Source organism: Miscanthus floridulus, chromosome 1 (assembly GCF_019320115.1).
Source record: "Miscanthus floridulus cultivar M001 chromosome 1, ASM1932011v1, whole genome shotgun sequence".
Lineage (NCBI taxonomy): Eukaryota > Viridiplantae > Streptophyta > Magnoliopsida > Poales > Poaceae > Miscanthus > Miscanthus floridulus.
The window spans coordinates 42,010,002-42,026,071 of record NC_089580.1 but is presented as its reverse complement, the minus strand read 5'-3'; the positions used below and the strand labels follow the sequence as shown (position 1 = coordinate 42,026,071).

The following is a 16,070-nucleotide window of genomic DNA, read 5'->3' as shown; positions in this document are numbered from 1 at the left end:
CCCGATGGTGACTACGGTCGTTGTAGCGGCGGTCGCTGTGGCATCTGTCGTCGGGTCGCTTGTCGCTGTGGCAAGTTGGGCGATGAGCGCCCGCATCCTCGTTGAAGCATACTTTGGCCTCTTTGACATCGGCATACTGATCAGCGGTTGTAATCATCTTGCCAATCCCGTTAGGTGGCTTGCGATTGAACTTGGAGCGGAGGTCATAGTGATGGAGTCCTCAGACGAAGGCGATTATGACCTCAGCTTCTGTGATGTTAGGAATAGAGTTCCTCATCTCGAACAAGCGTCTGATGTAGCTATGGAGGAGCTCGGACGGCTTTTGGTAGATGCGGTTCAGATCATGCTTGGTGCCCAGCCGAGTACACGTAGCCAAGTAGTTGTCGGTGAAGACCTTCTTTAGCTCTTCCTAGGATCCGATGGAGTCCAGGGCAAAGCTTGTAAACTAGTTCATCATAGTTGACGTGAACATGACAGAAAGATAGTTCACCATGATGCTGGTATCTCCTTCGGCGGTGCGCATAGCAGTGGCATAAGCTTGTAGCCACTGTGTGGGGTTCATCTGTCCCTCGTAGGGCTCGACCCCAGTGATTTTGAAACCACGGGGCCACTGGAGTATTCGGAGTGCCCTTGTGAATGCTCGGGGCCCTTTAGGATCATCACTGTCGTGATCTGCGGCATTGATGATGTTGAGTGGCTGGAGGGCTGAGTCCGGATTATCAAACTCTTGCTCGTATTCTTGACGACGGCGTACTTCTTCTTCATGGCGAGAGAAACAGCGCTCGTCGATATGACGTCACGTGTCTCAGAGATTGTTGATGTGCACTTAGACGTCCTGGTTGACTTCCTGGTCATGTTGACGAGGGTGGTCGATGTGGTTGCCCCTAGCTCCCCCTTGGAGAGGTTGTCCATCGTTGTGGTGCTGGTCGGCAAAACGACTTCAGTTGGGGCGACAATTAGATCTTGGCACGGCGGATCGACGAATCGAGCTCATCGAGTAGGAAGGCCTCTGATCTTGGCGGATCTCGTTGACCTAGCAGTGCACCGATTTAAGCATGGCGTGTGACCTTGGTGACCTCTGGTGTTTGTGAGAGCCGGGCGAGCTCGTTGGTAGCCATAGCCAAGTTGGCGCTTGGGGTCTTGTAGACGTCGTGGCCATCAACGTGGACAAATTCGTTGTCAAGGTTACACTGGAGTGGGCATGGCCTTCCTTATGAGTCGAGCTAATCATTGCGAGCAGCCTCAGCTAGCACAAGGGCAGCCTCATTTGCTTGGTGCTGCGTATGGTTGATGTTCCTATTGAAGCAAGCGGTGCGGTCTTCCTCGGTTTCCCCGTCCCATGGGGGGTTGTCGACGCTGACATTGAAAATTCCACCTCCATGGAAGGGTGGGAAAGGACGTTGTATGGCGGTGGTTTCGGCGATAGTCTCCGTAGAGCCCTAGGACTCAGAGTCTGGATTTTCCTCCAGGATGGTTTGGAGGGATGCTTTGGGGCATCGGGAAATGTGTAGCATGTTGACATTCGATGAGAGCTAGTTAGCGAGAGGATGGATAGCTCCAACCTAGTCGGTGAATTTGCCCCTTAGGGCATCTTAATAGGTGGCAACGACGCTGGTGAGCCCAAAGGGCAGGGCCATAACCCTTGGCGTTTCCTAAGTAGCCTTCGATAGATGTGAATCGGAAGGTGGTCGGCACTGAACGAGAGTGGTTAGAGCCGATTCTGCGATGGAGAGACAATCGGCGAGCTTCTGGCTAACCTGATCGATGGATGTGATCAGATCATCGTTGTTGATTTGCCTCCATGGGTAGCGGGCGGCGAATTGTCGATGAAGACGACCTTGGAGGCGGTTCTAAGATCAGATCTGCAGTCGCATGTGTCGGGGTGATCGGCATAGTATCGATCTGCACCGGCTTGATGACCTCTCCAACTCTGTCAGCGTTGATGATCTAGGAGATCGATCCAACCATGAAGATGGCTGGGTTGTGGGAGGGACGAAGAGTCTACAAAAAGTATCATCTTGTTCGACATGTAAACAGCACGCACACCCCTACCTGAAGCGTCAACTGTCAATAGAATATCGTCGGCAATCCTCTGAGGGGTATCCCATGAAAGTAGATTGATCGACAGAGATACATGAAATCGAGAACAAGAAGGCAACAGAGACATAGAGTTAGACAGGTTCGGACCGTCAGCACGATATAACACCCTACTCTCATGGTCTGTTGGATTGTATTGACTATCATATGATATTGTGTGTGTTTAGAGGGGGGTCCCTGCCCGCCTTATTTAGTCTAGGAGACAGGGTTATAAGTCGGTTAGATCTAGAAGATAATTGGAAAGTAATAACAGATTACAGGAATCATGGGATCATATGTATCCTAACAGATCTCGTAGTCTTCAGGATATATTTCTGGCATCTTACGGGAGGCGCCGAGCAGCGCCGTGCTCTGCAAGCCTTCGTCTTGTGAGCTGGGCCACCCCTGGGGGTGCAGCCCATATGTGTTAGGATTGATCTCCCACCAGTTAGGCCCAACGGCCTAACTGGGCCTTGTCCTCATGCCCTGATCGGGGGCGCTCAACCCTACATGGTTGGTGAGCCCCCGTCGCACAGCGCTATAAAGGAAAGGTGGGGGCCAGGGCTCGTAGTATGAGGTTCACCACGCCACTAGTCACCCCACCGACATCCTAACCCTAGACCTGATCGAAAGAAGGGGCGCTACCAGCGACGAGAAGTACCACCGACATTGGGAACGCCACACCGACACACACGCCGCCGCTGAGGATGCCACAGCGCCGACTCCCTCTCCACCGAACATCGCTGCCGGCGTGCAGATGGCGTCCGTCAATGAAACACCGGCCGGAGCTTCAACAACTACGGCATTCGATGGTTTGCTACCTATCACCTCTCTCTCTCTCTCTGTGTGTGAAACCCAAACATCTATTTCTACTACCAAGACCTCCTGATCTGATGAACATGCCTAAAAAGAAAACTAACAATGGTACCGGAGCCACGGTTCGACAAGAAATTAGATCGGCTAAGTGAAACCGACTGATCTGATGCGGATCGGGAAAGAAAGTAGAAAACCGAACCCTAAGACCTAACCCTAATTCCCAAAATCAAAACTGAATAAGGGATTGAAGAAGGGGAAAAGGGAGGGTCAGATTCCAAGAACCCTAGACGCAAATCCGAAAGAGAGAAAAGGGGAAGAAGAAAGAAGAAGGGTCGAACCCTAACCCTAATCCCATTTTTTCCATTCGGATGAACGAAAAGAAAGAAATAAAAGGCAAAGAAAACGAATCGGCAAGAACAAACCCTAACCCAAATCGGCAAGAACAAACCCTAAACCTAACCCTAGTTTTTCCCCATTCGGATAAACCCGAAAAGAACAACTCAAAGAAAGAAATGGGAAAGAAGGGGTAGGGTTAGGGTGCATCGGATGAACTCTCACCGGCGCGGAAGAAGAAGAGCCAAACCGGTTTTTCACCGGCGCCGGAGAAGAAGCCGAGCCGGGGCGCGGGCTCGCCGGGCTCGGCCAAGGGAGCGTCGTGGCCAGGCCGCTCGACGGCGGCGTGCTCACCCGTTGGGGAGCATGCGCGCCGGCGAGGGGGCCGGTGACGGCGCAAAGGACTGCCCGCTCTGTTTTCCTCGCTCGTGGCTGCTCAGTGGCGGCTGTCTTCGCTGCGACTGAGAAGAGAGGAAGAAGAAGAGAGAGAGAGATCAAGGGCCGAATGGCGAGGGTTTTCCGGGGCGCCGGCCGCGGCGAGCCTTTTTGATCCGTGTGAAACGGCCGCTCGGCCGTCGGATCAGATCGAACGCCTGAGATGCGCTGGGCCAAGTCGAGGCCCAGGCGGGTGTGCGCTGCCGAGGCGCTTTGCCAACAAAGGCCCAGGTTGCGGCCTGGGTGCGACCTGGGCGAGACGCGCGGACTCGGGGACGTCTTGGGCCACTGCAGCGCGCGCTGCTGGCCGGGCCGTGCTGCTGGGCCGAGCCGGTTTTTAGCGCATTTTTGGGCCGCGCTGGGCTGAAATGAAAGAAGGAAGAAAAATGAAATTTTATTATTATTTTCCAGGAGTAATTTAAATGCATATTTTGATGAATTTGAATGATTTTGATACAATTTTCTGTGCAAATTTTATCCAACGATATTTTGCCCAGAAAACAATAAATTTTTTAGTGCTTTTGGAAAATAATAACATGAAAAGATTATTAATGTTTCCGTTGTGTATGATAATTATTGTTCTCTTTGATTAAATTTGAACCAACAAGATAATTTAATTTTAAGAGAAATGAATTTCTGATAATTTTGATGCGATTATGATACTGTTATTTTCTGACCAACGTTGTTAATAACAATATTATAATTTTTGATCCATGAGAAATTGTGCATTAATTTTACTTCTGCCCAACGGTGATGTAAAATGTTTGCATGGATGAATTATAAGTTTTAATTTGACCAACGTTGAGTTAAAGCATGGAATTTTATGTATAAATGTTTCTTACTTACTCTGGTGTGATTTCAGGAGGCAAATGCATTGTGAACATTATCAATATCCCGACACTCAACGGAACCAATCACCGTGTGTGGCGGAAGAAGTATGAATTGGAACTTGCGTTGGGAGAGGTCGATTTTGCCATCACCTCACCATGTCCTACTGAGCCAGAGGACCCAGTGAGAGGTGACAATGAATCTAACGCTGATTTCGCTTCTTGAAAGTATGATCATGCTGAAATAAGAATGAAATATGACCTTGAACATAGACAATAGACTCTCTCCAACCGCAAGTGTCTGTTGGTAGCCAAAGCCACCATAGAAGAACAGATAAGGGGCTCAATCCCTAAATGTGCTACTGCCAAAGAATATCTTGAGAAAATCAAGAGTCAGTTTACTGGGTTTACCAAGGCCACAGCAAGTTCACTGATTAAGAAGCTTGTGAATGAGAAATTCACTGGTGGTAGCATAAGAGAGCACATTTTGAAGATGAACACGACGGCATCCAAGCTAAAAGAAATGAATTTGAAGGAGGAGGATTTCCTGATTCATTTGATTTTTGCTTCTTTGCCGAAAGAATATGACACCTTCATTGTGAACTACAATATGTAGCCTGAAAGATGGGGCATAGAAAGACTCATCTCAATGTGTGCTCAAGAAGAGGAGAGGATAAAGTCCTCACAAGGTGAATCTACTCATTTTGTGAAGGACAACAAAAGAAAGAACTTTAATGGCAAGAATTCTAAACCACAAGAGAAACCTAAGTGGGATAAGCCTCTTCCTCCAGTTCACAGGGAAAGAAACCCTAGGATTCTAAGAATCAGCAGTATGGTGGAGCTGAAAAAGATTAGTGCAAGCACTGCTTCAAAAAGGGACACTACAAGAGGGATTGTCCAGACTTCCTAAAATCTCTGCTAAAGAAAGGTGATGAATTTATTACATTTGTAGATGAATCCCTGTATTTATGTTATGATAAATTCACTTGGTGGGTCGATTCAGGAGCAACTACTCATGTTGCAAATTCTTTACAGGGGTTAAGTGGGACGAGAACCTTGCAAAGAGGAGAAAGAACGATTAAAGTTGCAAATGGACTGCAAGCCAATGTTGAAGCCATTGGAGATTTTTCTTTAGAATTGAATAATGGTTTTGTACTTAGACTTAAAGAAGTACTTTATGTTCCCTCTTTGCGTAGAAATTTGATAAGTGTTTCGAAACTTGATGATGATGGAATTGATTGCCATTTTGGTGATGGCAAGTGTAAGATACTGGTTAATAATAAATGTGTTGGTCTTACCTTCCGACAAGACAAACTTTATTTATTATCTCTTGCTAAGAATGCAAACAATGTATGTGATGAGAATGTGAATGATTCCCCATCTACGGATGTAACTAAGAAGCGGAAGAGAATTGATACTGTCTCTTCGAAATTATGGCATTGTCGTTTGGGCCATATTTCGAGGGGGAGAATGGAACGATTGGTTAAGGAATCAATTCTCCCGCACATAGAATTTTCAGATTTAGAGCAATGTATTGATCGCATCAAAGGAAAGTATGTCAAGAAAATTAAGAAAGATGACAAACAAAGCATATGAATTTTAGAAATAATCCACACAGATATATGTGGTCCTTTTCCTGTGAAAAGTGTGGATGGTTATGACTCGTTTATAACATTCACAGACGACTACTCTCGTTATGGCAATATTTATCCAATTAAAGAAAGATCGGAAGCATTGGATAAATTCAAAATATTTAAAGTTGAAGTTGAAAATCAGCACAATAAGAAAATCAAGATAGTACGATCAAACCGAAGTGGAGAGTACTATGGGCGACATACCCCATATGGCCAAATTTCTAGACCATTTGCAAGGTTCCTATAGGAAAATGGCATAGTTGCTCAGTACTCCACACCGGGGGAGCCTCAGTAGAATGGAGTGGCTGAAAGACGTAACCGTACCTTAATGGATATGGTAAGAAGCATGATGAGTTACTCCACATTATCGATTAGTTTATGGATGGAGGCACTGAAAACCGCCATTCACATACTTAATCGAGTACCAAGTAAATCGGTGCCTAAAACACCGTATGAATTATGGATAGGAAGGGAATCCTCACTTAACCATTTGCGTGTGTGGGGCTATCCAGCTGAGGCAAAAGTGTTTAACCCAAACATAGGAAAGTTAGACTCTAAGACAGTCAGCTACCATTTTATTGGCTATCCAAAAAGATCGAAAGGATATCGCTTCTATTGTCCTGACAGACATACGAAGATTGTAGAAACAAGACACGCTGTGTTCTTGGAGGATAACATGATCAGGGGGAGCATGGTAGCACGAGAAATCAGCCTATAGGAGAAGCGGGTACATGTACCCACTCCGATGGTTGAAGAACCATTCTTCACGCTACCTGCTGCTGTTGCACCGATAGTGCAGGACACTGTAGTGCCAACACCTGTTGCAAGTTCTCCCGTGGCGATAATGAATGAACATGAGGAACCTGTTCTTGAGGAACCTATCCTTGAGGAAACTATAGAACCAAATGTTGCATATGAGGAAGAACAACAACAGCCTAATGTGGAATAAGTGCCGGAGGCACCCAGAAGGTCTCAAAGAATAAGACGATCAACTATTACTGATGACTATGAAATTTATGAAACAGAAGAATGTCAGATGGGGGATGATCCCACCTCATTTGAAGAAGCCATGAGAAGCGACCACTCATCAAAGTGGCTTAAGGCCATGGAAGATGAATTGAAATCAATGAGTACCAATAAAGTTTAGGACTTAGAAAATATTCCTAAAGGAGCCAAAACAGTAGGCTGTAAATGGATCTACAAAACGAAATATGACTCCCAAGGAAATATAGAAAGATTTAAAGCGCGACTTGTGACAAAAGGCTTCACGCAAAGAGAAGGGATTGATTACAATGAGACGTTTTCTCTAGTCTCATGTAAAGATTCCTTCAAAATTATAATGGCACTTGTAGCCCACTATGATTTGGAGTTACATCAAATGGATGTAAAGACGGCTTTCCTAAATGGGGATTTGAAAGAAAATATTTATATGGCACAACCGAAAGGTTTTGTCGTAAAAGGAAAGGAAAATATGGGATGCCGCCTGAAGAAATCAATCTATGGATTGAAGCAAGCTTCAAGACAGTGGTATTTGAAGTTTAATAGAATGATAAAAGGTTTTGGGTTTGAAGAAAATGTTGAGGACAATTGCGTTTATGCAAAGTTCAAGAATGGAAAGTACATATTCCTAATTTTATATGTGAATGATATCTTGCTTGCTAGTAGTGATATCAATCTACTAATGGAAACGAAGAAATTCTTGTCCTCAAACTTTGATATGAAGGATCTCGGTGAGGCCTCGTTCGTTTTGGGAATAGAGATTCACCGAGATAGGAGAAAAGGGGTTCTAGGATTATCGCAAAAGGCATACATAGAAAAGGTCCTGAAGAAATTTAGTATGCATGCGTGCAGTCCTTCACCTGCTCCTATAGTCAAGGGCGATAGATTTGGAGAACATCAGTGTCCCAAGAACCAATATGAAATTAACCGAATGAAAGCGGTATCGTATGCTTCAGCTGTTGGAAGTTTACAATATGCTCAAGTGTGTACACGCCCTGACTTAGCTTTTGTTACCGGGTTACTTGGCAGATATCAAAAGAATTCAGGAATTGAACATTGGAAATTAGTGAAGAAAGTCCTGCGTTATTTGCAGGGTACGAAAGGCCTCATGCTTACGTATAGAAGATCTGACTCCCTGCAGATAGAGGGGTATTCAGATTCTGATTATGCGGGAGACGAAAGAAAATCCACGTCAAGATATGTATTTACTCTCGCAGGAGGGGCTATATCGTGGAAAAGCTCCAAACAAACCGTGACTACATCCTCGACAATGTATGCCGAGTTTGTAGCATGCTATGAGGCAATGGGGCAGGTGAATTGGCTGAAGAAATTCATACCCAGATTAAAAGTGATTGATGATATAAATGAACCACTGAGATTGTATTGTGATAACAATCCAGCGGTACAGTACGCTCACAACAATAGGTCAAGTGGTGCTGCCAAACATATTGACATAAAGTACTATGTTGTGAAAGATAAAGTTCGGGATCATATAATAAATCTTGAGCATATAAGTACAGAGAAAATGCTCGCGGATCCACTCACAAAGGGCTTACCACCCAACGTGTTCAGAGAACACGTAGCCGGCATGGGTTTAAGGGAAAGCCTATGATTCCCGAACATACGAAGGGCCCAAAGAAAGTTTACATTTTAAAACAGAGAAGTGTATTGTGACTGTTAGTCTAACGGCACTAATTGTTGTGACGATGTGACAGTTCTATGCACTAATCTGTGATGAAATAGGATGGAAGCAAGAAAAATATGAATTGGAAGTTTTGAGTATGAAATTAAAGAACAAAGAATAGATGAGATATCAAGGGGGAGAATGTTAGGATTGATCTTCCACCAATTAGGCCCAACGGCCTAACTGGGCCTTGTCCTCGCGCCCTGATCGGGGGCGCCCAACCCTACATGGTTGGTGGGCCCCCGTCGCACAGCGCTATAAAGGAAAGGTGGGGGCCGGGGCTCGTAGTACGAGGTTCACCCCGCCGCCAGTCACCCCACCGACATCCTAACCCTAGACCCGATCGAAAGAAGGGGCGCTGCCAGCGACGGGAAGTACCACCGACGCTGGGAACGCCACACCGACACACACGCCGCCGCCGAGGACGCCACAACGCCGACTCCCTCTCCACCGAACATCGCTGCCGGCGCGCAGATGGCATCCGTCAACGAAACACCGGCCGGAGCTTCAACAACTACGGCATTCGATGGTTTGCTACCTATCACCTCTCTCTCTGTGTGTGTGAAACCCGAACATCTATTTCTACTACCAAGACCTCCCGATCTGATGAACATGCCTAAAAAAAACTAACAATATGATCTACCATAGGTATCCGGGGTTGTACCCCACACACCAACCATACTTCTCGTTCCAACCCTAATTTAGGGTAGCTCTCTAAGATGCAGTTTCCTCACTTTGACGGCGATAATCCTATTTCGAAATGTATTCTGTTCATCCTGCAATATGGGTTCAAGTTGCAACTCACCACTCCACCCATGCCGCAGCACGTCGGAATGCAGACGACAAGCGTGCTGTTCCCCGTACTACATCTGTCGACGACAAGCTTTCCACACTCAGAGCTTATCGCAAGGCTCGTGGTCTGTGTGTCCGCTGTGGAGAGAAATGGGTACGCGGACATCGCTGTGCGCCAGTCCCTCAGGCCCATGCTCTTCAGGAAATGCGGGCATTGTGCTTGGACGCGTTGCAAGACCCTGACGTTGATATTGCCCAAGAGTATGAGCCTGAAGCTTCGGAGCAGGTGCTACTGATGGTTTCTTCAGCAGCACTCTCGGCCACGTCTGCTCCGCGTACATTGCAGCTTAAGGGTCAGATGCGTGGCCGTGACATGGTAGTGTTGGTGGACTCCGGCAGCAGTCACTCGTTCCTCAATGCTACTTTTGCTGCTGACTTCCTTGATGTTCAGCCTCTGCCTGCGCCGTTGTCAGTTCGCGTTGCTGATGGTAATATCTTGAAGTGTTCTTCGCAAATCCTTGATGCTGAATGGAGCTTACAAGGCCATTTGTTCCATTCAACACTCAGAATCCTGCCTCTGGGTTCTTATGATCTGATTGTCGGGATGGACTGGCTCGAAGCGTTTTCGCTAATGAAGGTGGATTGGAATCAGAAATGGATGAGTATTCCCTACTGGTCTGGCCACATCTTGCTTCAAGGTATCTTGTCCGAATCAGACCCTCCACCAGCATTTCAACTTCTTCACATTGCGGCAGCGGCCCCGGCATCTGGTATATCTGAAGTTCCTCCAGCTATCAGCCAGCTTATTGAGGAGTTTGCTGAGCTCTTCCAAGAACCAACCGAGCTGCCTCCCAGGCGACATTACGATCATCATACACCCTTGGTGCTGGGTGCCCCTCCTGTTGCTGTGCGCCAGTACAGATATAAGCCCGCGCTCAAGGACGAAATCGAGAAGCAGGTATCTGACATGCTCCAAACTGGAATGGTTCAGCCGAGTTCAAGCTCTTTTTCTTCGCCCGTCCTGTTAGTCCGCAAGAAGGACGGCTCTTGGAGCTTTTGCGTCGACTACAGGATGCTCAACGCTCTCACGGTCAAGGGCAAGTTTCCTATACCGGTTGTGGATGAGTTACTTGACGAGCTGTCTTAGGCCAAGTGGTTCTCCTGCTTAGATCTCAGGGCTGGCTTCAATCAAATAAGGTTGGCTCCTGGCGAGGAACACAAAACGGCGTTTCAAACACATTGGGGGCAATTTGAGTTTACTGTTATGGCCTTTGGCTTGACTGAGCCCGTGTTTAGTCGGTGAAAAGTTAGAAATTTGGCTACTGTAGTACTTTCGTTTTTATTTGGCAATTAGTGTTCAATCATGGACTAATTAGGCTCAAAACGTTCGTCTTGCAATTTCCAACCAAACTATGCAATTAGTTTTTTTTTCCGTCTACATTTAATGCTCCATGCACGTATCGCAAGATTCGATGTGATGAGTACTGTAGCACTTTTTGGGAAAACTTTTCGCGAACGGGTGACGCTCCGAACACATTTCAAGGGACTATGAACAGTACTCTGAAACCACTACATTCTGGTCTACAGCAGGACACTCGAGGAACATATCGAGCACCTTCGGCAGGTTTTTACTCTGTTGGCCCGTGATCAGTGGAAGGTCAAGTTTAGCAAGTGCCGGTTCGCCCAACAATCTATTTCCTATCTCGGTCATGTGGTCAGTCACCAGGGGGTTTCCACAGATCCTGAGAAGATTGAGTCCATACAAGCTTGGCCACAGCCCCAAGATATCAAAGAACTGCGTAGCTTTCTAGGCCTCGCTGGCTACTATCGGAAATTTGTGCAAAACTTTGTTGTCCTGGCCGGGCCACTTACAAAATTTGCTCAAGAAGGGTGCTCTCTTTGTCTGACACCGGCACATTCTGCTGCTTTCAGCGCTCTAAAATCAGTCCTTATGACAGCTCCTGTTCTTGCCTTGCCGGATTTCTCTAAGCCGTTTCAGCTACAGACTGATGCCAGCGACTCTGGTGTGGGTGCTGTGTTGTTACAGGATGGCCATCCCTTAGCCTTCGTAAGCAAATCTCTGGGGCCAAGGACTCGGGGCTTGTCCACGTATGAAAAGGAGTTCCTCGCTATACTCGTGGCAGTTGAGCAGTGGCGGTCATATCTTCAGCATTCGGAGTTCACGATCTTTTCTGATCAACGAAGCCTCATGCACATTACTGATCAGAGGCTTAACACACAGTGGCAGCTCAAGATGCATCACAAACTGGCTGGTTTACAATACAAGATTGTCTATAAGCGGGGTACTTCAAATGCTGCAGCCAATGCTCTGTCACGACACCCTGCACCTCCTGCTCAACTCCAAGCTCTATCTATATCTACACCAGCATGGTTGGCTGAGGTTGTCGCCGGATATGATCGGGATCCTGAAGCCGTCAAGCTACTGCAAGAGCTGTCAGTTGATCCCTCGGCACGGCCGCCGTTCACCTTGACGGCTTGACAAATGGAATTCTCAGGTATTCTGGGCGTATTTGGATCGGTACCAATCCGCAGTTACAGCAGCGCATCATTTCTGCTCTGCACGACAGTGCACTTGGCGGCCACTCTGGGTTTTCGGTCACATACAGTGGCATCAAGAAGCTATTCTACTGGCGTGGCATGAAATCTGCTGTTAAATCCTTTGTTGCTGGCTGCACAGTTTGCCTTCAGGCCAAACCAGATCGCGTCCGCTACCCTGGGCTCCTGTCTCCGTTGCCGGTTCCAACTGAAGCTTGGCAAATGATATCCATGGACTTCATCGACGGCCTGCCCACTTCCGGTAACGCCAACTGCATACTGGTAGTTGTTGATAAGTTGAGTAAATTTGCACATTTCCTTCCACTTCGCCATCCGTATACTGCTCAGAAGGTTGCCCAGGTGTTTCTGGATGGTGTCTTCAGACTTCATGGCCTGCCCACACACATCATTTCTGATCGGGACCCGATCTTCACGAGCCTGTTTTGGAAGGAATTGTTCAGCCGTGCTCAAGTGAACCTGGCCTACCATCCGCAATCAGATGGTCAGACGGAACGCGTCAACCAGTGCCCGGAGACATACCTTCGCGGCTTAAGTGGTTGCCACTCGCGGAGTATTGGTACAATACCAGTGAACATTTTGCTCTCGGCCGTTCACCATTCGAGGTACTGTACGGTCACTCACCACGTCATTTCGGTATTTCTGATGCGTCTGCTTCCCTTGTGTCGGATGCTTCCACCCTGTTGGCGGATCGTGCCACCATGCTCGCCGCCATCCGTCAACATCTTCTCCGAGCCCAGCAACGGATGAAGTCACAGGCGGACAAGAAGCGTTCCGAGCGCACCTTCAGCATTGGGGACTCCGTCTTCCTCCGGTTGCAGCCGTATGTTCAGTCCTCGATGGCGCCTCGATCACATAACAAGCTCTGCTTCAAGATCATCGCCAAGATCGGTACGGTGGCATACAAGCTGCCACTTCCTCCTTCATCGTCGCTGCATCCGGTCTTCCACGTCTCCCTCCTCAAGCCGGCTCCCCTGTCCGCGCCGGCAATCTCGACGCCGCTGCCTGACCTCGACGACATGCTCCGGGTGCCTGAGCGAGTTCTGCAGACTCGTCTTCATCAGCGCGGGCCGCACTCCGTCAAGCAGCTGCTGATCAAATGGTTCAACCTCGACGAAGAGCTCGCCACCTGGGAGGACGCTCAAGCCCTGCAGCCGGCAGCGCTGGCATAGGGACATGCCGCGTCTCAAGGGGGGAGGGATGTCAGCAGGCCTCACCCAGGCGACCCGTCAGCATCTCGGCAGCCCAAGGCAAGGCATCTACTAGGAAGTGAGTGCGGAACGTGAAGATAGCTGGGCCTGCAGCACTTGCCAAGTGAAGCCCAGCTCGGAGTGAGGAGTATAAGTATGAGAGGAGTGTGAGATTGGCCGGCTATCAAAAACCCTAAGCAACTATTTGTATTACATTTAAATTCCAAGCACTTGGCCGCCGGCCAGAACCTATCTTGTATTCGTATTTTCCTGTAAATCTTCCCTGACTCCGGTCGGTCAGCTGCTGTCGTAGTTAACACGTGGGTCGTGTAAACACACCTTAGCAACATCTGGAACACCGCGCTGAAAAAACGGAGCTATGTTGGGCTTGAAGGCTCGCCGAGAGGAGGCCCCAGCTCCTCTTTGCGGCCACCAGGACCCGATCCAACGAGCCGCAGAAGGAGATGAAGAATTCGAGCCTGGAAGTGATGTCGCCCTCGCGGAGAGCTCGTGAGGTGACCAGGAGGAAGCGAGTGATCTGGGGAGTAGACAGGGCGACGCGGTCGCGGAGAGCCAGAAGGCGGGGAGCGAGGTTCTTCACGGAAGCGCGGAGGAGCAACGGGTCTGCGGAGACAACGGTGGCGATGTCGGCGCGGGAGAGGCCAGCGCTAGAGAGCAGCGCGAGGATGGCATCGGGGTTGGAGGCGGAGTTGAGGCGGGAGTAGGAGAGCTCATCCAATGATCTCCTGGATCCATTGGATAATAACTCGCGGGACAACTTCTTGGACACCTCGCGGGCTTGAGCTGGGGCGAGGTCGCAGGCAGCGACGAGGTAGTCCTCGAGGGAGAAGGCCACAGGGAGGGTGGTGGAGGTGGAGAGGAGGCGCCATGCGCGGGGTAGATTGGGGAGTGTCGCGTGGAGGCGGCGCGGAGCAGAGGGAGGAGCCGATTTCGGAGTTGCAGCATGTCGGCGGCGGAGGGGAGGTGGCGGCGACTTATATGATGATCCTTCCAGATATTTATCAGACATCTAAATCCTTTGATTGTTGCAAGGTATGCATGTTCACTTGGAACTGGCCGGCATGTTTGGCTTGGTTCCCCTCCTATGTTCCTTGATGTAAACATTTTGAAATGAAAACATATGCCTACCTTCGTCTCAAAAAAAAAAAAGGGAAAAACTCATTGTCACCATTTTTTCGCGGTCGTCCCATTTGTCTTCCTCATCTGTAAAACTGTTTTTTTACCGCTCTCAACTTTTAAATGAATTTGTTTTTTTTTCCACCATAGTTGATGACCGAACACGTACGGAGTATATTGAAAAATGACATGACAAAATATACTTTCTGAACCAAAAATTTAGATAATTTTTTCCAAACTTTTAGAGTCTATTTTCAGACTAAACAGTTTACCTTAAGATTCAAATATAATATTACGAGAAAATTTTAATTTCAAAACTACAAGTGGTATAATGCTAAATAAAAGTAAAATAGGCCATGCTTGTTTTCTAGCATCTATATAGAAAATTTAAAGAATTTTAGAGATACATAAATAAATCCTTTATTTTTTATCGGCAAAAACAAGAAACCAAAACGCTGTTGTTTTAGGTAATGGGCACAAGCTAACAATCGTACACAAGCATGGCCATGCCATGGGGTTTGGCGTGACTCACCCACGCCGTCGTGACTCAGCTGCTGCAGTCACATCGTCCACTTTGGCATGACTCAGCGGGCCAGTCACACCATCCGTGATGGAGTTATTTTGCTCAATGCCACCAGCGTGGTTAATCACGCTAATGCATTTGCTGTAACGGTAGTTACAAGTCGCGCCAAGATCTCTAGTGCGACTAAAATGGTTATTTTTAAAAAATTAGTTTAGAACATGCTCTTTTAAAAGTATTAGTTTTTTAGTTAGAAAGATAAAAAAAAATCATGACCGAGTGTCCCAACTCCCAACCCAATGCAAGACTAGCAGCACTGGCTGCCTTTATCGTTTGCAGCCACACCCACACCCACACTACCCAAATCCAAATTAGCAAATGTTCGCAGCCTAAGTACAATGTAGGCACCAGTAGAAAGTAGAAACAAAAAAAAATCCATTCAGCTAGTGAGACCTATGTAAGCATCAGTTGGAATAAAACATGCTAACAAAAAATGGTTAAATACGATACTATTAGATTATAAATAGCGTAATAAGTTCTCAAATACAGACTTATCCACGAAAGAAACAATAAGTACCCTTGAGCCATGTGCTAGGCAAAACAAGAAACTAACAAACATGTGAATTAAGTCTATAGAAGACTAGAACAAAGCCAACTCAAGTCCTCCATAAATAACCATAACTTACACTTGGACTATGAACAGTCAGAGATCACCTGTGATTTTATTGCAGAAACAACGAGGCCTGCACAGTGGACACCTGCAATGAGCACGAATTGCAGTTCCATTCCACCATCCTCCTAAAACACAAAAGGAGATGCCAAAAATTAGACTTTAGACGGCACAATACCAGCACGAGCTGTAGCAACAGAGTTCCTGTGACAGTCGACGAACTTCGATTTGAAAGTCTCTCCAAGTACAGCTATTTTGTAAAAGCTCATATTGTATTCAGCTATCCTTTTCCTGCATGACCTTCATGACACAATGCCTAGTCTTTGGCCACTTCTCCATGGTCAATGAGAACAGGGCAGGCATTTCAATAATGTATTGAGGCT

The 16,070-nt window shown here is 47.4% G+C and overlaps 1 pseudogene; it reads right to left on the bottom strand.

Annotated features, from left to right (window-relative positions):
- The window catches only part of LOC136455469 (uncharacterized), a 26,276-nt pseudogene extending 12,160 nt beyond the window's left edge, over positions 1-14,116 (bottom strand).
- Positions 14,117-16,070: the final 1,954 nt, after the last annotated feature.